Source organism: Lissotriton vulgaris, chromosome 2_1, assembly GCF_964263255.1.
Source record: "Lissotriton vulgaris chromosome 2_1, aLisVul1.2, whole genome shotgun sequence".
NCBI classification, from domain to species: Eukaryota; Metazoa; Chordata; class Amphibia; order Caudata; family Salamandridae; genus Lissotriton; species Lissotriton vulgaris.
The window spans coordinates 770,753,782-770,777,521 of NC_141687.1; the positions used below are offsets into that span (position 1 = coordinate 770,753,782).

Here is a 23,740-nt window from a genome sequence, read left to right on the forward strand (position 1 = left end):
GCCTCTGACGTCGTCCACGTCGGCGCGAAGCTACAAAAAGAATTTCCGAATGTTGCTGACGCAAGGGGATATTCACAAGGTGAGGAATCCACAGGCAGATATTGTATCTACCAGAAAAAGCGGTACCGAAGGTAAGTAACTTGTTCTACCGGACCAGATAGAGTTTCAGCTGACCTTTTCAAGCTAAACGTGATATTATAGTCTAAAGTACTTGGCCTGTCGGTACGGTCTGCGGAGATCCTGGTCCCAGTCAATTATTGTTCCAGTTTTTTAAAAAAGGGCAGAGAGGAGACCCAAGATATTACAAGTCAATATCGCTGATTGATTCAGCAGTTAAAGTTTTAGGAATAGTGATACTCAGTAAACTGACAGACTGGCTTAATAAGTGAAATGTACTTTTAAACCTGCAATACGGCTTCAGGAAAGGAAGGGGCACCACGGACCTGTGCCTCAACCTGCATCTGTTAGCAGGGAAATACACCATTGCCACGAAAGGGACTCTACACCTGCCCTTTCAGGATCTGTCCTCGGCCTTTGACCAAGTAAACCGATCCAAACCATGGGTTTTATTACTTGACATGGGCATGGATAAGAACATCGTACATTTTTTGTCCAATCTGCTTGGGACCTTACTGCCACAGTAAGATTTGACCAAAGCGGCAACCACACACAGGGAATACGCATCATCAGAGGAGTTAGGCAGGGATGCATTATCACACACACTGATTATGGGCTCTAGACCTAGAAAATCCAAAACGCCTCACTGTGAAGGAAACAAAATATCTAGGGTAACTACATTTTCGTACTTAGGTGTTCTATCTGATAGTAGGGGTACATGGGCACCGCAAAAGAAAGCCAAAAGGAATGCTATGGCAAAATCGACAATAGCGGTTCTCGATTTCGCATGTAGGCTAGGGGCGAAGCTAATACAAGCTATGCTAAACATATACAGTGCAAAATATATTGCTATTTCAAATTACGGCTCTGAAATCTGGGGATATAAGGAAGTTAAGAATCTTCAAATAGTGGAAAATTCATTTTTGAGAAATTTGCTGTCAGTTCCGCAATCAACACCTTCCTACATTATTCACCAGTAAACTGTCATTGGTTTTGTGTCAGATTTGATTGTAATGGCCCCCTTACTTAAATGGATGATAACAACTTTGATCAATCCTGGATTAGAAATTAACTGTGAGATCATGTGTGATTGTCTAGCCTTGGTTAGAGCAAGCAGTATACCCTCGTTGAGCTACGTTAAAAGGTTAGCAGCCCAATTAGGATGTCCCGAGCTGTTTAACTCTACAGATAAGTTATTGAAGGAAGATTTATCTTGGGATCAAGAAATCGTACCGATATATGATGCATACTGAAAGAGAGGCTAGAGTGCTGATGAAACATACAGTACGAGCTCACCAACTACTGAAAACAAACCTTGCAATAGAGCCCTATTTAAATGTAGTAACTAAGCCCCATCATAGTTTCCTTTTCATAAGATTTAGATTTATGTATTTGTACTTTTTATTGGTTGAACCCCAGGGATGGAGAAAGGTGGAGGATCTGGGTCCCTGCTCCTGTGATAATTTTTCTCCCCAAGTCACTTTGCTATGTTCTGCGAGCATTATCTGCACATTTGTAAACGTTTTATATTACCCATTTTAAAGGGCAAAGGCTTTGTGCGGGGAGGCCCGCACTAGCATTTATGCAGATGTTGAATAATGTTTGGGAAACTTTTTAATATTGCTAGTTTTAGGAGGGACTCCATAATTTGATATATTTTTTTAGGTTTAAAGTATTTTATTAAGGTATAAAAAACATGGGGAAGGGAATAGGAGGTCAAGCGAACATACAGTACAAAAAGCGAGATGTTGCAGCGGGTCAGAAAGAAAGTAGGGAGACAGGAAGCCCCAGAGGGTAACAAGGCATAAGTCTTAAGGCAATAAGGCATCGCGAATGACCCCCCAGGAGACCCCCATTCTCTTAGCAAGGCCGCTGAAATAGCGTCCCGCAACACAGTAAAAAAACACACCATCCCTCCAGCCCCCCAACCCCGGAAAATTAGGAGAAAGAGAAGCAAAGGAAGAAAAGGAAGAAAACAATACCCCAACATCCCCGTCCGAAGGTCAGCATTAGAAGCATATAACCCCGCCCCCCGCCCCTCGCCCCAAACCCCTGACCCCACACATTCACTCCGCTGGAGCCGCCGGCGGCGTCAGCCTAAGAAGTCGCAGGTACCGTGGGCATGTGAGCTCGCGAAATTCCGTGGATAGCAGTGCCAAAAAGGGGTGCCAGAGTTCTTCAAACTGGTCAACATTCCCAGCCACCGTCAGCGACATCTTCTCCATGCCCAGTACCTGCCAGAGCCTGTGTAACCAACCAATGACAGAGGGGGCAGTGGGGGTACGCCAGAGTACCAGGATGTTTTGAACCGCGGAGCCCAGCGCAATCGCAATCTGCCTACCCCTGCGGGACTTCAGCGGGTACATCAGGTCATTGGGGAGGCCTAGCAAGACATACGCAGGGAAGCGCGGGAGCTCAATCTCAAAATGCCTGTCCACCTCATCCAAGACCTCTTTCCAATAGGCCGACAGCACCGGGCACTCCCAGAGAATGTGCGTGAGGGTACCCTCCAGTCCGCAGCCGCGCCAGCAACCTCTATCGCCGATTTTGCGCATCTCGTAGAGCCGCTCCGGGGTGTAATACCAATAGGTGGACACCTTAGTAAAGGTCTCCGTCAGCCCAGTGTGGTACGCAGAGTGCCTCGCCCGATACGCAATCCTGTCCCACTCTTGGTGGCTCAAGGTCCTGCCCAATTCCCTATGCCAGCGCTCCCTCCCTGGGTTATGGTAATGAAACGGCGGGGGTTGGAGAAACTTGTACAAGTCGGTGATAAGCTTGGCATCCGAGGTCCGGGTAACCAGCCAACGCTCATAGGGCGTAATCGAGCGGGCAGCGACGTCGCGCACTGGGGGTTGTAGAGCCCAGTGGCGGACTTGCATATAACGAAGTCTGTCCCCCTCCGTCAGGCCAAACTCCTGTCGGAGCTGCTGGAAGGGGAGTACGCCCTCCGGCCCGTAGATCTGGAAAAGCGCCCTGCAGCCTGCGCTCACCCAGTGGGAAAAGGCTCCCGGTTCCAGGCCCGGAGTGAAGTCCGGATTGCCAGCAATGGGAGTGAACGGCGATGGAAAAGTGGTGAGCTCGCGAAGCTCGCACACCGCGTCCCACGCTCTCAGCGGAACCCGGGTGATAAGAGAGGCGTAGAGGTTTGGCGGGCGGTGAGTGCGCCGCAGGAACGGGACTTCCTGGAGCGTACGGCCCGCAACTGCCTGGTCTTGAAAGAGCCAGTGTTTGTCCGATTCCCACCGACTCCACTCCACCAGATACCGAAGTTGTGCCGCCTGGAAGTACTTCCGGAGGTCCGGGACCCCGAGACCCCCCGCCTCCGGGGCAAGCATGGAGAGGACCCGCTTCATCCGAGGCTTACGGCTCTGCCACACAAAGCGGGAGATGTCTGCCTGCGCCTGTCGTATCCAACCTACAGGGGGCTGGAGAGGTAGGGCGCGAAAAAGATACAGGATCTGAGGCAGTATCGTCATCTTCACCGCTGCGATACGGCCCAGCCACGAGAGCAGGCCCTTGTTCCATCGGCCGAGTTCCTCTTTGATCTTTTTGCCCAGAGAGGAATAGTTAGCAGCGACCATTGCAGGCAGGGAAGGCGCAAGCAAAATCCCCAGGTAAGGCACCGTGGAGGAGGACCATTGCAGAGGAAAAAGACGCTGGAGGTCCCGCCTGGTGTCAACAGAGAGGGACACGTCCAGGGCGGCCGACTTAGACATATTCATTTTGAAGCCAGCCACATGGGCAAAGGAATTCAGTTCCTGGACGCAGGCAGGGAGCGACCGCCTAGGGTCATCTAGGGTCAGCAAGACATCGTCCGCATACAGGCTGACAGTATGCGTGTATTGCCCCATCCTCACTCCGATAGCATCCGGGTTATCGCGAATCCTCTGGGGAAACGGCTCCATATAGAGGGCAAACAGGAGCGGTGAAAGGGGGCAACCCTGTCTCGTGCCACGCTCAATGGCAAAGCTGCCGGAGCTGTGTCCGTTGACACGCACCGATGCTGACGGTCTCTTATAGCAATTAAAGATCATAGTGCGGAACCTCTCGCCGATCCCCAGTTTCCCAAGAACCAGCTCGAGGTACGGCCAATGAACCATATCAAAGGCCTTCTCCGCGTCTACCGATAACAGCATCCGCTCCCCCGGGACGCGTGAGGCCTTCTCTATCACGTGCGTCACCCTCTTGGTGTTGTCGACCGTCTGCCTACCGGGTACAAAGCCGGCCTGGTCCGCCTCCACCAAACCTGGTAGATGTAGACCCAGTCTGGCCGCCAAGATCCCCGTGTACAGCTTGAGGTCCACATTTAGAAGCGAGATGGGCCGATACGAGCCGCACAAAGTCCGGTCCTTTCCCGGTTTCGGGATAACCGACACGGTCGCCGAAAGAAGGTCTGGCGGGATGGCTCCCGGTTCGGAGAAGGAATTGAATAAACGAGCTAGGAGAGGCGCGACAGTGGGACAGAAGGTCTTGTAAAACAAGGCCGTATAGCCATCCGGGCCCGGGGCCTTGCCGTGTTTCAGCCGTGCAATAGCGGAGATGACTTCCTCCACATGGATATCCCTCTCCAGGTGGGTCGCCTGGGCGGGGTCCAAGGCCGGGAGGGTTACTGATTCCAGATAGGCCTCAGCCTCTCCCGGTGGGGAGGGCTCTGCAGCGTACAGCGCCTCGTAAAAGGCACGGAAGGAGTCCGCCACCTCCGCGTCACCGGAAACCGGGACCCCATCTGCTCCCGCCAGCTCCTTCACGACGTTGCGTTGCTGCGCAGCCCTGAGCCGGTGGGCCAGGAGCTTACCGCACCTATCTCCGCCGGTGTAAAAGGCATGTTTCAGGCGCAACGCCGCATACTCCGCCCGGTCTAGGTCCAACGCAGAGAGAAGTTTCCGCGCCGCCTTCAGCTGCCTCCAAACACGAGGCGCCCCCGTCCGGCGGTGAACCTGCTCAAGTTCCCTGACCTGCGCCGTTAATTCCTCCCTCTTGCGTTGACGCTCCTTATTCTCCGCCGAGGAGATGGAGATAAACTCCCCTCTGACGACCGCTTTCAGAGCTGCCCACTGCGTTGCCAGGGACGTATCGGGGTTGCTGTTGTGGATCAGATACTCTTGAATAACCTTCTCCACTCGCTTCACCACCGATTTCTTATGGAGAAGCGTGTCCCGAAGCCGCCACATCCCTCTGGAGGGGGGGGCCGCCGGCCAGGCAAAAACTCCGGAAACCGGCGCATGGTCGGACAGGGACAAAACCCCGATGTCAGCCGCCGTAGCGGCGAAGCGGAGCGGTCCACTCACCAGGAGGTAATCCAACCGTGAGTAAGTGCGGTGTGCGTGGGAGAAATATGAGTAGTCCCTATCGGCGGGGTGCATGATGCGCCAGAGGTCATGCAGATCCATCTCTGCGATCTGGTCCTGTACCGCTCTAGAAAGCTCCCCCGTCTGCGGAAAGCGCTGGGCCGACCTATCCAAGGTGGAGTCAAAGACCATGTTCAGGTCTCCCCCCAAGATGACGTGGCGGTCGGGCGAGGCAGTAACGTCTACCAACACAGATTCCAGGAAGCGATCCTGGTGGTCATTTGGGCTGTATACGGAACCAACCGTAAAGGCAACACCCCCCAGACGCATGCGATACACTAGGAGCCTCCCCTTCTGCTCGGCATGTTTATACAGCACCTCACCTCGGAAGGAGCTGGCTAGAAGAATGGCCACCCCTGCAGTCTTAGTCGCCGCCGAGGAAAAGAGTTGCGTGGGAAACTTGGCAGAGCGCAGCCTATGGCAATCTTTAGAGAGTAAATGGGTTTCCTGCAGGAGGCAGATATCCGCCTGCGACCCTTCTAGCAGGGAAAGAATCGCCCTACGCTTCACTGGGTTGTTCAGACCCTTAACATTAAGGGTCACTACTTTCAGGGGCGGCATCACTCCCAGGGAAGCAAAGCGCTGTGCAGCAAGCTCGGGATCAGTGGAAGGGGCGCGCGGGGCAGGGGCGCAGGGAAGGCCAGAATCGGCTCCGCATATGTTCGGACAGTATCGGACGGGACCCCCCCAACACCAAACCAGCTTTGAAACCCCCCCAAAACCAACCCATGGCAACCAGCCAAAACCAAAAACAAGAAAAAACACCCCATAGTCTCAGTCTAGCCCAAATGGGCGAGTCTGCAGAAAACAGTCAAGTGGACGTTCAGCCACACACCTCCAACCTCACCCTCCCAACCCCCAGCTCCAACCCAGCATCGAAGAAGCTAAGAGTCTCTCCCCCCGGAGAAAAGTTAGGCCGTCTGGGCCACGCCATTAGATTCAGGCAAGTTCCTGGCCGCAGTCCTCAGGGCCTCCGCCATATCCGCCCTGATGGTAGGGGAGTCAGGGCGACTCGCTGGTGCTGACGATTGGCGCCTCCTCGATCTCCGTCGGCCTCGCCGCTCGGGGCGCCTCCATGCGGGTGTCGTCCCCTCTTCCTCTGTAGCTGTGAGTCCCAGCACCCCACAGACATCTTGTAAGGAGCGCAGCTGATGTAGCACCCCATTCCATCGGAAAATAAGACGGAAGGGGTGACCCCAGGAGTAGTTCGTCTCATGCTCTCGCAGAAAGTCTGTAGCAATGCGGAAAGACCTGCGCTTCTGCAGTGTGATGGCGGACAGGTCTTGGTAGAGCGCCACGGGTCGTTCTCGGAAGGACAGCGGCTGCTTCCTGCGGGCCTCTGTCATAATGCGCTCCTTTAGGGGAAAATCCGGCAAGAATGCCAGGATATCAGGTGGGGGTGCCGATGATTGGCGCTGGCGGCCCACTATGTGTGCTCTGTCTATGCGGATCGGGAAGTCCGCTCCTTCTCCCAAGATGTCGCGGAATAGGTCCTGCAAATAGGCCACTAGGTCCGCACCCTCATCCGCGGACGGAACGCCCCGCACCCGGATATTATTCCGCCTGGATCTGTTCTCGAGGTCCTCCGAGTGGGCCTGGAGCTCGACACACTGCTCCCGTAGGCGGAGGACGTCCTGCTGGAGATGAACTATCTCCTCGTCGCGGCGCTGGGCCGCCGTTTCCACCGTGTCGACTCGTTCGCCCAGGCCTTCGATTTCTCTCCGCACTTCACGGACCTCTCCCGCCACCTCGGTCTTGAGAGTCTGAAATTCCTCCTTGAGGGAGCTGAATAAGTCCTCCATGAAGGACCTCGTGACAGGCGGTTCGCCCCCGGTGGAGTCCGTTGAGGTCAGGGAGGACCCCGGGGATGGCTGCGCCCTGTCGCGTAGTTGCTGGGCCCTGCCGAGCATGTCCGGCAAAGTGCGATCTCCCCGTGTTGCGCCTCGTCTTCCGGCCATCCTGGCCTCCGCGGTAGTCGAGGCCCAGAGCCGGCCGTTGTAGACGCGCCCAGGCGCTCGTGGGCACCAGATGCGAAGTCCTCACCGAGGACAAGAGTAGTGCGTCACAGGCGACAAAATGGCGGCCCGGGTCAGGGCGAGACGACCACCGGGCCAGGCAGGGCGGTCAGCAATGTCCGAGTCGGAGGCCCTCAGCCGTGTGCCCCCAGGGAGAACAGCAGATGTGTAGGTGCCAAGAGAAACCAAGGCGCCCGTATGACCAGGGCGCGGGCGAGGGTCACCAGTATTAGTTCCGCAAAGACAAGATGGCGGGAGGGTAGAACCCAGGATGCCAGCCCAGACCAGCCAGTCTATGGGCGACCCTCAAATGGCCACGGGTCGGGGAAGTGCGAACCCAATGTCTCCCAGTACCATCGACCAATACGCCCGGCCCGGGCTCCGCTCAGACTTCACCGTTCCACTCCTCCAGGCTCGGGGTCCGCAAGGCGTCACACTCCGATACCCATGGCGGGGGAGTAGATCGTCGTCGCAGGGCAGGGGTCTGTCGTCTAACGATGGTCCCGACCACCAGGGCGCCGGTCAGGAAGCATCCACACTCCGCGAAGTCCGTCGAGTCCGTTCCCCGGGATCTCCAGCTTTCAGCTCTCGACTCCGCCGAGGCGCGCGGACAGCGCCGCAGTATGCTCCGCCTCCAGGCCCTTCTCCTCGGGGCGACCCAGGCTCCCTTCCTCGGGTCGATCGTTGAACAAACTTTTAGGGGACTTCCCCCGGGGCAACAGAAGTCAAAGTGGTATCAAAACGTGCCCCAAGAACTCCGGCGCAGTTCTCTCGCCCGCAGTGCGACCGCGGGGGGAGAGAAGCGCAGGAATCGGGGCTCGAGCTGAGCCGGGCCGGAGGAGCTACGGGAGGAAGCGTCCGCTCACCCCGCCATCTTGGCCACGCAATATATTTTTTTTAAACATATTTTATTGACTTTTTATGATACCATTTGGGCTGCAGCCCGACATATACGAATTTAAGACAAGATGATGCCAAAGTACCAAGCTTGTAAACCACATTATCTACAGTTTGCATGTATAACAACAACACAAACTTTGCGCAGAAATTTCAATGAAAAATACAATGTGCTGCATGTGGCCCGGAACGTATGAGGGAGACTACTCATCAAGGGGTTTGAGAGGGAAGGGGGAAGGCAAATACCCTGGCATGTAGCCCATCAAGATCATATTTTTCAATACTTCTGAGGGCAGCCTCACACCTGGAAGACCACAATCTCTGCACCCATGCATCTGTCCAATTCTTTTCACCATTTCCCTGATGTCGGGGGGGGAGCTCCCTTTCCACAGCTGACAATATCGCGCTTGGCTATAGTAAGGGAAAGGGAAAGCAGATATTGCTTATATTGATTTCCCTATGTCATCAATGCTGTGGAGTAGGAACAATCTAGGGTCGTGGGGAAGATCCCAGGACAGCACCTCTTTTAGACAAGCGGAGACTTTGTGCCAGAAGGGTTGTATAGCGGTACAACTCCATACCGTGTTTATGAACGTCTCCTCCTCTTTTTCACAGTGTAAGTACTGTGGGGATGGAATAACCCCCATCCTCCAGAGACGGTGACGTGTATAATAAACTTAATGGACATACTTGAATTGAATGAGACAGTATCTAGAGGACACCGCCGCACCCCGGGGACTAGCTATGGCCTCAGCCCAGTCATCGTCGGTTATGTCTGAGATACCGTCTTGCCCCGCCCTTCTGGTCTTGTGTAAGGTCGTAGTGGAGTGTTTTGTCAATGTCTGGTAGATCTGTCGCCCATGAGGAGGCGGCCTTCCAGGGGGTGAAACTATTAAAGATTGTCCAAGGTGAGAAGCATGGGGGTGAGAGTATGATGCAGCTGGAGGTATTTGTAGAATTGCGTTTTATGGAGTTGGTATTCTTCCTGCAGGTGTTGGAAGGACTTTTAGGTAGTGCCCCTCAGAACGTCCTCTAGTGTCGATATGCTGACTAGGTCCCACTGGAGGAACCCCATTAAAGCTGCACCTGGTGCAGGTAAGTACCATGCCTCAAGGGCGTTGCCTGGGTCAGATGCCCATGCCACCCTATTCACTGAGCGGTATACAGCCAGAACTGAATCGTTGATCTACTAGCATGGGGTAGGAAATAGAGCCTCTGTGCGCTGTATAGCATTCGAAGAAGGGGGTGGATCCCTTCCATTGCTAGTGCGAACGCCGGATCTGTTGGTGTATAATACCGCCATTCATTAATGACCAATAAATGAGAGGCCGCATAGTATGAACAAACGTCTGCCGCCGCAATAAGTAGATTGCACGCAGATCTGTAGCACCACCTGAACGCAGGAATTTTTTATGTACAGCATTTATTAGCGCAAACCATGATCACGGTATGTGGTACGGGAAATTTTGTAATCTATAAAGCCCTCTGGGGAGAAAGACCATTTTAAAAATCGCTGAGAGCCCCTATAGCGAGAGGGGTGAGATGACCATATTGTTGTCTCATCTCAGAGGCCGGCAAGCAGTGGGTTGATGTTGCGCTCCAGGATATCTTTGGACAAGGAGACCTAAAGATGCCCAAATACTGGAATCCCTCCATCGTGTGTGTTAACTTTGCCGCCCATGTACCTCTACCCTGATGACCACATACTGGAAGCAGCACAGACTTAAAGGGGTTGGTATGAAGCCGGTTGCCTGGCCGAAGACCCAGAGGATCTGTAGGATGCGTGGTCCTGAGATCCATGGGTCTGTCAGGAAGAACAGGATGCATATAGCGCAATGCAGTTAGGTTGCGACCGTGGCCTTTCAAAGCCCTGAAGCACTGGATCCCGGCGAACCCATACCACCAGGGGCACCACCGCCTGGGCGAATAACAGTGGGGAGAGGGGGCAGCCCTGCCTTGTGCCGCGACTGATGGGAAAAGGGGCCAAGCCATGACCTGCGATTCGCGCTGAGGCATTTGGTTCTGTAGAGAGCAGGCGAATGTATGTCAGGAAGCGCAGGCCAAAATTAACCGCTTTCAAAAGCTGGAAGGGATATTCCCAACTGAGACAATCAAATGCCTTGTCCATACCGGCAAGAAGTATGACCGCGGGGCATCCCAACTCTGGAGCCACTGCCATGGCGTTATGGACCCGGCGAATGTTGTGGCGTTTGGCTCGGTGTGGCATAAAGCCAAATTGGTCTGGGTGGATCAAATCGTGTACACAGGTCCGGAGGCAATCAGCTAGTACTTTACACAGTAGTTTAGGCTCAAAATTAATTAGGGAGATGGGACGGTATGAGGATGGGTCTTCCGGTGGGCGGCCGGGCTTTAAGAAAAGGACAATCTCAGCCTGCCGCCAGTTCCGGGGTAGTATTTGCCGTTCAAGGGCGCATTGCATTGCCTCCAACAAATGTGGGCCCAGTGTGGACATATGTGATTGGAGGAACTCCATGGGAAACCCATTGGGATCAGGGGCCTGCCCCAGACACATCACAACCAACGCCTCCGTTAAGTCATCAACTGTATTGGGAGCATCAAGTTGGTCTCTCATCTGATCTGTTAGTCTCGGGGGGTTGGGGGGGTGGATATCCCGAAGAAACTCTGCAATAAGGGCCTCTGAGAGCTGTACTTTCCGTGTATATAGTGTGAAGAGGTAACGTGCAAATTCTGCGACAACATCTTCTGGAGAGGTATGCAAGACACCATCCGTTCCTGGGATAGTTGGAACGGTGGCTAGGGACCACTCAGCTTGTCACAGTCTATGTATCATTCTGCTTGATTTGTTCCCCCACTGGCTAGCGTCACACGGTGTTGTGACGCTAGCCAGATTTTCTTCGCCTCGTCCATGAGATGTTGTTGTAGCTGCTGTTGTGTAAGGGATAAATACTTTGGAGGAAGGGACTGGGATTATGTATGTATTGTGTCTCCAGAGATGTATGGCGGGCCGCCATCCTAGCGAGTTGGGCGGAGTGCTTACATTTATCATTCGCACAATAGCTAATGTCCACCCCCTGGATTGTAGGTTTTGAGGCTTGCCAAAGGGTTTCTTTGGACGGGGCCGAGACGACGTTTATATCCAGATACTCCTGGATGTTCGTGGCAAGTAACTCGTGATAATCAGGGTCTCGAAGGTGCCATGGAGATATTTGCCACCTAAAGGGAGGTTTTTGAAAGTGTAGGAGAAGTTTTACCGTGACTGGAGAATGATCAGACAGCCCCCTGGGGAGATGGGAGACCTGGGAAAAAATATGGATATAGCTACGTGGTATGAACATATAGTCTAGCTGGGACAGAGATACATGGATCGTGGGCATATATGTGTTGCCGATCTCAGCGGGGTGATATTCACACCATATGTCTGACCACCCCAGTATGCCGGTGAGTAGGGACAATTTTGATACAGCTGTGGGAGGGCACACACCGGACCCGCGCCTTCTATCAAGTAGCAACATGGTATCATTCCAGTCCCCTGCAAGAAGAGTTATACCGTCCAGAAGTTGGCTCCACAGACGGGTGATGTTGTCAACGAAAGTAGTCCCCGAGGCGGGGGCGCGTAAATGTTACCAAAGTTAATGTGTTCTCCATGAATTGTAACTGACAGGAGAACATACCTACACCCAGGATCCACCCAGTGTTTTACATGGATGAAAGGGAACACGGCGATGAATGAGAATAGCTGTCCCTCGGGAACCACTTGTAAATCCAGCATGGTAAATCAAATGATACCCAAACCTGGTCAAGCAGGGAGCCTTATTACCCAAAAGATGACTCTCCTGCAGGAGAAGAATGTCAGCTCCATACCTCTTGGCCGGTCAAAGGAGGGCACCCCATTTGATTTTGTTGGGTAGCCCCTGAACAATCCAAGTTACCACGGTCAGTGTACCCAATGGGGAAACAGTCGCCTGAGTAGCCATGTATTGTTTGTAGAAGTATCATTAGCATCAAGCCTAGTGAAAGATGTATTGTGTGTCTGCGCATGTAAAAAAGCTAAACTTAGTGTAACCATGAACCCTAAAGACCCCCCCCCCCTATCCCTCCTCCCCGATACTGGCAAGAACACTGAGCATCTGTTGCAGTGAAGGGCGCCCTAGAACCCCGCCCAGGGTGCCTCCTCCAATGGATCCCAACCTTCCCATTAAACATGAACATTTGGGTACAAGTGTCTGAGGCTGGTCAGCCACATTCCGTATTGTCCACTCCTACTTGCTGCAGAATAAGCGGAGCATATCCAAATGATGGACAGTCAGCGGGGACCAAACTATAACATTTAGCCATTGGAGTATTCAAGATGCCCGCTCAGGGCAGGAAGAGCGACGTTAGGATCCAGTTCGGTGTCTCCCCTTCGATTTTGTCCTACGAGGTCTATTTTGCTGCGAACTTCTGGAGGAGTCCGACTCTAGTGGCGGTGGGGAGTAACGCTTCAGGTAGGCTCGTTCGTCAGTCCAAGCGAAGACAGCCTCGGGTGTGTCGAAAAAATAAGACTTGGTGTTATACACGACACGTAATCTGGCGGGATAGAGTAGCATATATGCGATGTTAAGATCTCGCAGTCTCTATTTTGCTGTTGTTAAGGACTGTCTTTCCTGTTGCACTTGTCGAGTTTAGTCCGAAATATCATTATCGACCGAGATTCAAATATTAGTTTGTCCTTGTGTGATCTAGAGAATTGCAACACTGGATCTCTGTCTGCATAGTTACGTAACTTGGCGATAACTGGCCGTAAGCTTTCCCCTGGGTGGGTGGGGGGGGCTTTCTCGTCACTGCTTAGTGGGCTCTCTCAACTACGAAGCACGTGGATACCATATCAGCCGGTCGGAGATCTTTGAGGCACTGGGCGAGAAAGCTGTTCATGGAGTTACCCTCACAACCCTCGGAAAGCCCACAAAACTAAGGTTGTTTCTTCTGGCGCGGCCCTCAGCGTCTTCCACCCGGGATGCCAGCTCCTGCGAAATCATGGTCCGCTTATTGATGCACTGCTGTAAGGTGGTCACTGTATCCTCAATGGAGGACACCTATGCCTCTGCTTCAGTAATGCGGTCCACTGCTTTTCTCACATCATGGCGTAGGAATGAGACTTCCGATACCACTGTACCTGTTTTGGCATCCAGTGTGTCCCTGGCCTCTGTAATGGTCGCCAAGAGTGCTGCATTGTCTGGTGTAGGTCCACTCGCGGACCCTCCTCCCGTTGTCGTGGTATACTGATCTAAGGTGCTTTGTTGTGTACTTGTGCCGCCAGGCTTGTCCTTCCCCATAATGGAGCCGCAGATTGGTCACTCCGAGGATGTCGGGGGTCGACAGCTAGGAGCGCGATGAGTCGTGCAGGGTCCTAACAACACAGGACCACCGCACCGGGGGGGGACACCGGGGGGAGGGGCACCACAAGCCGACCCTCACGGAAACTAGCTGCTCCCGAGCCAAAAGCTGCACTGGGCCTAGCCCAGCTGCTTCTGCCACCCGTAACAGCCAGCCAAGTAGGCCCCCCTACCGGGATCTAACTCGCCGGACCACCAGCCTGCACGTAACCCCCGCCGCCGTCCCGCGTCCAGGTCGATTACCCGGTTCTGGTATTAATTTGCGGCACTACGTGGCCTATGGGGTGTAAGGGCGTAGTGTGGGGCTGCGACCCACTGTGCAGTGAAGTGCCACTTGGGTGATTCACAGCACCCCCGTCCCTAGCAGTACTGTCCAAGCCCAGCAGTGGCGGTCACAACTGGGACGATGCAGCCCTTGGCAGGTACAACAGCTTCCCAAGGGTGAAAAAAAGGGGGGAGGCCACCGCTAGCACTCCAGCGCTGTGTCCAAGGGCCGAGGATATGCCGTAGGGCCTGCCAAATAGCGATCAGGCCAATGATCTACTAAGAGTGCTCCGGCGCCTGGGCCGCTCGTAGCGTGGTGCCGCTCAAAAATCAGGACTGCCACACCACAGTCCGGGCGCGCCACGCCAGCAAAGAGGCCCCGGTGCTAGGAAATGGAGAAGCGGCCACGCGGGACTGGCGTTCAGCGCCACACGCCCCTAACCAACGGAGGCTCAGCGGGGCCCCACCATCCACCCGCTGGCCAGCATCTGGACCCAGGCAGGCCCGACCTCTCGAGTGGAAAGGGCGACCCAGGCCGGTAGGCCCTCCCGCGACTGGGGCCGTAGCCTTGGAACGGGGCAGCAACCACTCCAACAATCCCGCGAGGAGGCCCGGTGAGCGAGCACTGCCATCCGCCCATCCCTGGCCCCCCATCACCAGCCACACTCCTCACCTTGGGGCCCCGGCCTGGCCCCAGTGCAACGTTCCGCATCCTTTGCCAGGGACAGGATAGTAGGCTGGCAGCGCCAGGGCCCAGCCTGTGCCACGTCTCGGAGAGCCTCAATGTTGAAGCACTGCCGCAATCATCTCTCCGCTCCACAGCTCCACGCGTGGTGTCCCGTGCTGATTAGAGGTCCCTCTGTTGCCCGATGTGCTGCACAGAGGCGGATTTAAGCAGTACTCACTCGGATTAATGGTGTGGACGCGTGGAGCTTACTCAAGCTGCGTCCGCCATGTTGGCTGACCAAGCCACGCCCCCATAATTTGATATATTTTAACCATTTTTAATCATAATGAATTGCTTGGTGAACTGGTTGACTACTATGTCCAAGAAAATTTTAATTACCTAAAGTTCTTGAATGAGATTCTTTACCATGTTGGAAAGACATGTATGTTCACGTTTTTTCATTGTTTTAAAAATGAATTTTTGTAGTATGCTTTTATGGTTTTAATTAACCGAATAAAGTAATTATGACTGAGTGACTGAGCGCCTTTTTGTGCAGACCAGGATTGTATTATGTTGTGTTGTATTGTAGTGAATTTATATAGCACTCACTACCCATGGTGAGGCACTGAAGCACTTTGACGTGAATAGCACTCTACTCCGGAACCCAAGTTTAGTCGTCAATCCAGTTGTTATTGGTTAATGTTAGTTATTTGGATTAGTATTGTCCTCTGAATGAAAACATAACCTGTATGTACTCAAGCTGTTTTGTAGTAAGTTAAATTAATATGTGTTAGATATGCTCATTAGTGGGGGCTATGTTACTTAATAAAAATAGTAGGTTGGGTGAATAGATAGGCTGGAGGAGATTAAGGGTCTGATTTAGATATTGCCAGATGGGTTGCTCTTTCCCAACGTGGATGGAAGTCCCACCCACCATAATCTAAATCCCATAACATCCTACAGAATTTAGATTTTGGAAGACGGGATATCCATCCTTGTTGTGACGGAGTAACTCATCCGCTGATATCTAAATCAGGACCCTAAGTATTGTTTGGTTGTAGGGATATGATTTCAAAGTAGGAGTGATTTCGATCTATGAAATGAGCTGACAGCAATTTGCTGAGATACATTAATATAGAATAAGGCAGTTAGGCATGCTATACTCAGAGAGAGACTGCATGCAGTATATGGAAGCTAAGGAGATGGTAATTCCATTGATAGATAGCCAATCTAAACAAACAGTAGTTTAAAGTCAAAACCATATTTGTTTCATGCAGGGCTCTAGGACAACCGTATTAGAGGGCTTTTTGAGATTGCATGAAATCGAAGAATGGAAAACTAAAGAGAGAAACAGCATTTCCATGTGAGATAGTGTATAGCACCTATTACCCTTAAATGCGGCACTGAAGTGTGCATCCACATGAATAGTATGCTACACCATGTGGATGTGTGGTTAGAAGTGTTTGCTTTCAGCCTAGTTGGAAAAAGTTTCCATGCCATGCTTGATAAAAACTGAGGTGGGTTGTGTTATGGGACACAGCTATTAGAAATGGAATGAATGAGAATGTTTAAGAGATAGACATGTTTTATTGTTTGTAGTATGCGAGTAGCACTTACTAGCTCTGCGTGTTCCTTTACCGTGTTGATATTATTAAATTTATGTTCTTAGTCCCATTTCCTATGTTGGTGGTGACAGTTTGTCCACTCTGTGACCATATGTATCTGAGCGTGGTACAGGTGTGGAGGAGTGAGTGGGAATCTGAAATATGTCCAAATTGACAGCTGCAGTTCTCCTGTACATTAATAACACAACAAGAAGTTGATTAAGGAGATTTGCCAAGATGCATCATGTTTTAATAGATTTAATTTCTAAAATCTTGTTTCTAGGTGCAGATTCTTCCCCTTTTGAATATTCCCCTGGGGTCAGACTGGATCCAGAAAACGTTTGAGGAGTACTTCTGCTCTCTGGAAGATGGTGCCTTGCGGCTCCGCACTGATGACATTAAGCTCCAGAAATGGCATGTGGGGCCTTTATAGGCGCCACTCCCAGGCTTTGGCATCAGTTCCTTTCTTTCCTCACCATCAGACGCAGACCTGGAGCTTCCTGTTGTCTTTCAAAGACACTTTACTTTGGTTTTGTTCTCCAAACTTACTCAATGTGCAATACCCCCTAAAAAGACAGGTTTCAAGCCCTGTAGGAGCTGTAACAAACCGATATCTTTGATGGATCCCCACCAGGTGTGCCTGTGGTGTCAGGGGTCAAACCACGACTCCATGACCTAAAGAGATTGTGCATCCATGAACTCAAAGGGCACCAGAGAAAATGATGCAAAACTTTGTTACCAAGTGTAATATAAAATCTGCGTTGGCACCACTCCAAGTCCTGTACCGCGTCGAAGCTTCGATCCCAGTTCTAATCCCATTCCCAGAGTTGAAGGTGCCACTTCAGAGGCTGGTATTCTTCATGCTCCAAATCTTCAGTTAAATGCAAAAACACAAGAAATCAAAGCAAAGTTCCACTCCTTCACTCTGCTCACACTTCCCCGAGCAAGTGCTTGGGTGACACTCCCCCAAATAAGTGCTAGAGGTGTAACCAGCCATTTTGATCACACTCACGGAGTTGGCCAACTTCGGAGTCGATTCTGGAGCTGGTTCCGTCAAGGTCAAGACTGATTTGCATATGGCCATGTCTGAACTGGGGTGGTGTGGAGTGCCAAAATACGATGGATTTAGGCCCAGATCTCTGTACTGGGGTGAATGTATGACATTGTTCTTCATTCTGTCCATCAACTGTGGTTTTTGCATTTGTCACCCCGAGAGGGATGGGTATGCTCAGACGAGAGTCCCATGCCCTCCACACTACTGGAGTCAAGCTATCCTGGCTGAATACGGCTGATAGCCCGAAACCGGTCCTAGGATGCTTGATTCCGGTCCAGGAAATACATGGCTTGGCAGTTCGGGCTGGACTGTTTCCATGAGGCACAGGGTCAAGGCTGATTTGTATATGGCCATGTCTGAACTGGGGTGGTGTGGAGTGCAAAAAACGATGGATTTAGGCCCAGATCTCTACTGGGGTGAATGTATGACATTGTTCTGCATTCTGTCCATCAACTGTGGTTTTTGCATTCGTCACACCACAAATTTACAGGGTATTATGCCATGCCACCCCAGATTGAGGAGTCTTAACACATCCATGCTCCAGGTCTTTGATTTCTTACTGACTCCCTCTGGCACACCTTCAGACCTCAAGGAACGAAGAGTCTTTCAATCTGGAATACTGCAGGCTGGTTCGCCCTCAGTGCCAGCTAGTCATTCTGAGACAAACTTGTCTCCGGCTCCTGTTCTGGCACATTTTTGGCGCCAAAAACCACACTGGGACCTGGTTTGTTGATGCTAATGCTGCCCGAAGAGGTGACCGCCCTGATTGTCCTCTCGGACGCCAAGTGGACACTAGTCTGACTTCGACGAATGTCAGTCCCTCACCTGACCTAGGCACCCATTTCTGCACTCAAATTACCACAATGCAGGCAACATTCTTTGCATTCCCTTTTTAGGACAGTCTCTGGTCATGCTTATGGCATTAAGGAAAGTAAGTTAAACAAATTAGACAAAATGAGAAGGATTATTATTCTGGACATATTTTCACATTTTCTAAAAACTTTGATGACATTAACAAATCCAAGCAGACACAGTTGACGGATGATGCTGCTGAATTAAGCTCAGTGCATTATAGTAGCTCTGACCTGTCTTCGGTTGATGAATCAGGGCCCACTAAAAGAATGGGGCCTAAACATGTGAAATTGTCTTCTTTTTCTGAGGAAATTCAACGTATGAAACTGGGAAAAAGAAGAAACTTGGGAAAACAAGGAGGGGGAGGAGAAAAAGTTGAAAATAAAATGATGGGCACCAGGGGTCAGAACAAGAACAAAACATAGGGCCTGACATAATTCCTGATCCAACAGTCAATAACAAGAATGAGATCTTACAAATAATACATTTATCTGATAGACCAGTTAATATGGAATTGAATGTCTTGCAACACGGTTTGTCGTTTTGCCTGGATGGGAATTGGGACTTTGTTAACCTAGAGATTGATCTTTTCAAATTTGCTACAAGATTAAAATTAAAAAGCTTTTTTTCGGTACATGACAAACAATATATTATGGATCACAGGAAAATAAAAATATCTGAATTAACAATTTCTAATGTCCAGGATATACATTTATTACTATCTTTGTCTCATGAAACTGATGTTGAAATTGATTAATTAACCGCGATTTTGGATGTTGAAATGGATTACAGTTGTACGAATGGTTTAGCACCTGCGTCTAAGTTTACTCCTCAGGGGAATCGATATGCAGATATTGATTTATTTGTTAAAAAGACTTTAGGTGAACTTGATACATTTCTAGACTAAAACACTCTAAAGGTCACCAATATTCAAAACATTCTAGCCTGTCTATACAGGAACGAAGTGCTATTATCAATCTAGGCTTGGATGAGTCAATTGTAATCAGGGAAGCTGATAGGGACGGAAATATTGTGATTTTACGGAGAGAGGATTATGACAATAAAAATAATGAGACAATTGAGCAACAGGAACAGCTGAATTAATTCAAATTCCTTATGTGTTAAAAATGTCTCTGCATTGAGAAGAACATGAGTAATTTAGATTACTGTTACTGTAATAGAGGAACCCCCTCTTAGACAACACAATTCTGGAACCTCGCAATTAATGAAAAAAGGCACAGCGTCTTATTCGTTGTATTTTTGTATTTATCTGAATTAAATTCATTCAATAAATATTTCAAACAATTCATACAACGACTGTCAAAGCGAATATAAAGTGCAAAATCAATGTCAATGGTGAATAGTGGTCACGTGGTGAGGCAATATGCACATTTAGGGATCAAGATCTATACAGTCAATATATACATCTATATACAGTTCTTTTTTCTTTGTCGGAGGCCATGTACTGATAAGTGTCTAGAAATTCTCAAGGTTTCTTTAAGTTTGTGCGGAGGCCTAGAAGTTATGGGCCTTTGTAGGATGTCGACGTTTCGACCCTTCTGCGCCTATGTCTGAGGTCGCGGCGGGTCTACATCAAGACAGGAATGTGTTGCACGACAGTCCAGAGTTAACAAGTCGTGGTGAATCGCCTATTAGGTTGGGGCACAATGGCCTTGTAATCCGCTTCCTAGTAGTGAAGGGATGGAAACGCAGGCTCCGAGTTCAATGCATTCGCTGCCATCTGTCAGCTTATCGGGCTCTTCCTTGCCTCACCACGTGACCACTATTCACCATTGTCACTGATTTTGCACTTTATATTCACTTTAACAGTCGTTGTATGAATTGTTTGAAATATTTATTGAATGAATTTTTCAGATAAATACAAAAATACAACGAATAAGACGCTGTGCCTTTTTTCATTAATTGCGAGGTTCCAGAATTGTCTAAGAGGGGGTTTCTCTATTACAGTAACAGTAATCTAAATTACTCATGTTCTCCTTAATGCAGAGACATTTTTAACACATAAGGAATTTGAATTAATTCAGCTGGCCCAAATATATAATTTGATACCTTATCCCCAACAATTCCTTGAGCTATCGGAACAGGACAAATGTTCACCGGGGAAAGGTCTCTTTTCACTTTGTGTGATGAAGCACGGGCTGTTAAAATCAAGTTCACCAGCTCAAAAGCAGGGCATTCATGGAGACAGTGTCCATTCAGAATCAAGAAAAAAGGCAGTCACAAAACCAATCGAAATGAAAAGGAAAAGTAACGAAATTGTAATTTAAATGTACATCCACGGCGGAATACAGTATCTCTTTTTCAACCAAAAGTATAATTCATGCCGTCTACCTCAGGTTCGTCAGGTGAATCTAAAGAGAATTCATCATAGTCGATAAAGTAGCCGGAAGATGTTCGATCTATTTTTGGCAGTGTAGAACTAGGAGTTGACTTCTGTGTTGTTATGTTTCCTGCAGCTCCCATCTTTGTCTGTTTGCTGAAAATGAAATCTAAGTTTCTGTGCATGAAGTTTGTAAGATATTTGTTGATGTAACAGAAAGAATTGATACTTCAGTGTTAACTTTCCCCTGTAGAGGAGAAGAAGCTCCATTGCTGATCAAAGCTTCCATAGGGACTTCCTGTAGGGTGGTGAGAGGAGGCAGGTAACTAACTAGGAGCCCTGTTGGCCTACTGTGTATTACCGCACACATCTCTTGTTTTTGCAGCGAGCAAGGGGTGAAAGGAAGGACAGTTCTTGTACCTTCACCGGCCAAGACTGGTATAGGCGCTCTGTAAGATGGCCCAAATTCCTTCTTGTCCACTATCTTCTCCCAGCATAGCTCACCAATCTTGGGGATACAACCAGGAGTTGCTGGTGCTTCCTTCACTCTAGTGGAGGAACGTTTCTGCTGGAGGTTGCTCTGAGGTTCTTGAAAGTTGTAAAACATCCAAACTTTCATTGGTGTCAAACTGTGTTTCTGCTGCCACTGTACTGTGACAGTCAAGATCGGGAACGCACATCTTAACCCCAAACAGGATCTCATAGCAAGTCCAACCACCCAAGGATTTTTTATTCTGATTGTTTAGGGCCCTCTGGATCCCATACAGGTGATGAATCCAACTGCGACATAAACCTAATACACTGCTTTAATTCCCGGTTCTTCCTTCACTAATGTATTTCCCTCGGGATTGAAGGGGGAGGAGTACAGCACAGTCACACACAATTTTTCCATGTTGTTTTTGTAAGTCCTGGAGGCAGGTGCTGGACCGTGGTCCAAATGAAATGTGTTTACTGTGTATGCCCCAATAAAGACTTGCAGATCTTTCATAACAGTTTGTGCATTAGCTGATCGCTGTGGCCAAACCTATAGGATTCGAGAGCAGGAATCCAATGCTACCAAGATGTAATTGTAAGCCCCATCAGATTGTAGAGGGCAGCAGTGGTTCAAGTAAACACAAGAAAGAGGCTTGTCTGAGATCAATAGAGGTGTCTCCAGTGGAGGCGCTAAGGAGTAAACCTTCATTTGCTGACAAATGTTGCATTTGAGGACTGGGTCCTGGGTCTGTTCGTATAGACCTTGCCACCAATAGCGTTGCTGCAATAATGAAATTGTAGCTGCCACCCCTGCATGAGCAGGTGCTAGACCTTCATGTGCTGCTAGGATTAAACCTAACCTGCAGTTTAAATTAAGTACGACTCGATCCCCCACTCCGGGAATCTGAGCAGATGAAATGTTTTACTCTTTTACTAGGTCTGGCTCCCAAATGATCTCTACCTATTGTTGCATGGGTTTCCTCAATCATTTTTGGTAACTCGTGCTCCTGTTGAGTCAATTTTGTGAGTCGTTGGCGTACAGCCAACACTGCTGCTTCCCCTTTAATGTTACACAACATTATGGTGGATACTGCAGCAAAGTGGCCCATCAGTTTCATCCCCAAATCTAGGGCAGGGGCTGCCCGTACTAATTTTGTATCTGTTTAAACACCTATGGAAAAACAGCTAATGAGGGTGTACCATGTGTTCTTGTATATACTGCAGCAAAGACTGTACTCCAAATGTTGCCATCTTCCATTGGCGGAGCCATCCCCTTTGGCAAGCGTACTATGAGAATTCTCTGTTTTTCCCGAGGTGCCATATGGAGAAACACTGCTTCAAGATGGTTGTCTTTTGTGCAATCCAGTCTGGAATGTCCTACCTTCTGATAGGGATTGAGCCATGACTGCATTGATGGTTTGTGGATTAATTCCAGGTGTAGCCAATTGTGGATGTGCAGCTTGAGCAGCCCTTGCAGGGCTCGAAGGAAAAATTGTGTTAAACATCTATATGTTTTAACAAGATTAGCATACGTAGCTCTGGAGCTGTCAGATTGTCTATATCTGGATAAGATGTGTAACTTGTTAGAACTAGCCATTTTGCTCCCTTATTTGTAAAGGGAACTTGTCTAACATTATTGTTTGATGCTCTTGGTAAGTTAGTGATATTTTTAGTGCCCAATAAGCTGTGTAGTTGTTATGAACTGCTACTGCCATTTATGTGTGAAACAGTTTTGTAGTTGTATTAGTTGCGAGGAATGTAACCCATTAATAGTTATTTATGTTATATATATATATAAATAATTTGTGGGCCTCAACCGTAAATGTAATGTCTCCCCGTCTGGGGCAGACCACGTTGTAACTTCATTTGTGTAACCGCATGTCTGCAGTTAGCTGGTGTGTTAATTGCTGGTTCGTCCTCAGCTATTTGAATATGTGGAATCAGAGAGGGTACATTTACGGGGCAATCCTTTGAAAAGTTCAAGTTTCAATAACCTCTAGCCAATACATAGTGTTTACCTATTCAGCTGAGGAGGATTTTTTCCCGAATACCATGGACGTCTCCTCGTGGTAGGTGAGTAGGGGTCTTTGGGTATACAAAGAAAACTACTCAGGCGATCCATTAAGCAAGAACCCAAGCTAAACGTTGGTGGCGCCATGTTGTTTGGCTCATACTTTCCCAAGGAAAACTGTACATTTCTTGGACAACATAACCATCAGAATTGTGCAAGATTGATTCTATGCACACCATCCCAATATTTTGACCGAAGTCCTGCTTGCTCACAGTGCACCATCTTTACCCCTAACCTTACAGGGTAACAAATGGATGTGCAACCTAAGAACATTACTATTCCCCTGACTCCCCAAAGAAATTTTGGTAACGGATCTAGAACCCTTTCGTTTAGTTACTCATGCATACCCAAAAGGATACACAAGAAATATACAGTACGTATGTTTAATATTTATTGAAGCATTGTGATTATTGAGTAAAATACTTGTGCTGGAATAATCAATAGAAGGAAACAGAATCATGTGAATAGCATTACATGATTGTTGAAAAAGGTGAACAGTATAACCATCTTGTTTATTACAGGGAATATATGCTTGCATACACGTACTGCAATATAGTGTACTCCTACCTAGCACATTCTAACCTATCATGTCTAGGGTAAGTGGATCTGCCAAATCCCTGTAAGGTGATCTAACTCCCCATTACCTGTGAGTTAATGTAATCAAGATGCCCCTCTTGTTGTA

The 23,740-nt window shown here is 49.4% G+C and overlaps 1 protein-coding gene across 3 annotated transcripts in view; it reads left to right on the forward strand.

The window, feature by feature from the left end:
* The window catches only part of ERICH2 (glutamate rich 2), a 406,715-nt gene that overhangs the window by 279,992 nt on the left and 102,983 nt on the right, over positions 1 to 23,740 (forward strand). The window lies entirely within an intron of this gene.